Genomic DNA, 2,501 nt, shown 5'->3' with positions numbered 1-2,501 from the left:
GACGTCACTATGATGTCAGAGTGACATCACTTTCTGTGTGCTCAGGCCAACCTGGTGCTGGGCTCGCCCACCGCCGCGCCGCTGAAGAGCCCCGGACTGAGGACGCTTCCTGCTGGCTTCACCCCACCCTCCCCGGGCGCCGTCCCCCCGGTTTCCATGGTAACCCCCACCAGCCCCGCCCCCACAGAAAGCCCCACCTCCTTTGAGGCTCCGCCCTCAGCCACAGAGGGAAACATCCTGCCTAGCATCAACAAGGTGAGCAAGAAACTACTCATTACCTATGTAATATCACTAATTACATCATTGTTGACCTCTTATGTGATTGGTCCGTCTCCAGGGCAGACCACGGGGCTCCATCAGGCGGCGTCCTCCGTCCCGCCGTCACAGGAAGTCCAGCAGCGGGGATGATGCAGGACTGGGACAGGAAGGAGTGGAGACACACACGGAGTCCTGGAATGCGGGGAGTCAGGGGGACGCCATGGAGGAGGGACAGGGGGTACCTGGAGGGGAGGAAGAGGAGGGAGAGGTGTTCAAAAAGGAAACCACATCATCGCCAGAGTTGAAGGAAACCCATGAAGAAGAAGAGACGAAGAGAAACAGTGCGAGGGAGACAGAGGAAGAGGATGGGACATCTTCATCACAGCTGAGGGGAGAGGAGGAGGAGAAAAAGGAAGAGGAGGAGAAAAAAGAGGAAAAAAAGGAGAAAAAAGAGGAGAAAAAGGAAGAGGAGAAGAAAAAGGAGAAAAAGGATGAGCAAGAAGAGGAGAAAAAAGAGAAAAAAGAGGAGAAAAAGGAAGAAGAGGAGAAGAAAAAGGAGAAAAAAGAGGAGAAAAAGGAGGAGGAAGAGAAGAAAAAGGAAGAAGAGGAGAAAAAGGATGAGGGAGAGGAGGAAAAACAAAAAGAATCGACTGATGGAAGAAGGAAGGAGGAAGAAAAGATGGAGGTCTGATTTCTGATCGTTTGAATGGTTCCGTCTGTAGACTGAGGGAGAAACTATAAGTATTCATACCCCAGCAGCTGGATCAGAACCAGGAAAAAGACTGAAACCAAATTAAGTTTGAAAAACTGGAAGCCAGCGATTAAATTGGAGCTGGTTCTGCTTCCTCTCTTGGTCCATTTCTACTTTGGTTCTGATCCAGCAGAACTAAATATAAATACTTATAGTTTCATCTACACTAACAGATCAAACTTTGTCAGAACCACCCAGAATTTGATCTTTATCTAGTTATTATGATGCTTTTATTTTGAAATGAGGACGCAAGCACCTACAATATAAAAATAGCTTAAGTATTTTATAGTAAAAAAAAAATTTAGGTTATCTTTAATTAGTAATCACTTCCTGTCATTGGATGCTATACCGCCATGCTAATTGGTTGTTTGAGTCAGAAAAAGATGTGGCTAAAAGACTCACTGAAGCATTCAGACATTAAAGGTCCAAATGACCCACACAGAGCCAAATTTGGCCGGTTCTGAGCCAGAACTCGGGAGTGAAACCAGGGTTTTCTCTGACCTATTTTCGTGTTTCTTCGACAGAGTTCTTCCCGATGAGGAATCGGACGTTTGGCCGAGTCAGAGCGAGGTCCCTGTGACGTTGAGCCCCTGGATTGCAGAGCGGGAAACCCTGCGGCAGAAACACTTTGGGGAAAATGCAAATGGCCGCCGATGCTGGGTAGAGAAATGTCGGAAAACTCTGAGCTACCGTTTGAAACTCAGACAGGAAACTCTTCCTGAAGCTTTAGTGAAGCGCCAAAAGCAGTTTTTACTAATACAAGCTTTTCCACACTGCGGCGCTGCATTTAATATTTTTTTAGGAACAATGTGAATTTTGTGTGTGTGTGTGGGGAGGGTGGGAGAGGTTGTAATGGTTTCTTGCTGTTTGGTGTCTTTGAAATTTTGACGTTAATTTCTACAGTGTAAAGAATCAAAATCAGTTTTATCAATGTTCAGGGCTGTGCGGAAAAAAAACACATAATGCCTTATTCTGGGGTAATTAATAAAAAATAACTTTTTACAAATATAAACTGATTTTTTTTTTTTTTTTTTTTCGTTTTAACTGCTAAAAAAGCTGATATAAAGTCACTTCTGTGGTTGGATGGATTACCCTACTAATTATACCTAATAAGTTAAAAACAAACCAACCCACTCTGAACTAAGAGTGAACTAAACCAACTTGATGTTATTTTTGCTTAGCTTAATTAAGCTAAACTAAGTTAGGATAATGTTAGGTGTTAGGATTTGATGCTGAAGCGTGTTGGTCAAATGGTAGGTGATAGGTATTTTCTCAAACCTACATAAAAAAGAAAGAACCACAGACAACGTATATGAGTTTTCAACCAAACTTCTGTAGAAGTGAACTGCTTCTCCAAGCCGCTCACCATGTGTTCTGAAAACCTTCAGTTTGTTTGTCTCTTTTATTAGCAAGAAGGGTGTGAAAAGGAATGGAGTAGTGAAACCCCACATCCTATCTTCACAGTAGAATGTGGATTCAGAAACAAAGAAGG

General features: G+C 43.7%; 1 long non-coding RNA gene across 1 annotated transcript; it reads left to right on the top strand.

Annotated features, from left to right (window-relative positions):
- The first annotated feature begins 887 nt into the window (after positions 1-887).
- On the top strand, positions 888-1,787 carry LOC103129747 (uncharacterized). Its single transcript, XR_475113.2, has 2 exons — positions 888-943; positions 1,534-1,787. It is a non-coding gene; the product is annotated as an uncharacterized LOC103129747 (long non-coding RNA).
- Positions 1,788-2,501: the final 714 nt, after the last annotated feature.

This window comes from Poecilia formosa, unplaced genomic scaffold (assembly GCF_000485575.1).
Source record: "Poecilia formosa unplaced genomic scaffold, Poecilia_formosa-5.1.2 Scaffold574, whole genome shotgun sequence".
Taxonomy (NCBI): domain Eukaryota; kingdom Metazoa; phylum Chordata; class Actinopteri; order Cyprinodontiformes; family Poeciliidae; genus Poecilia; species Poecilia formosa.
Note: the sequence above shows the minus strand (reverse complement) of the source record. Positions and strands in the feature narration are given on the sequence as shown.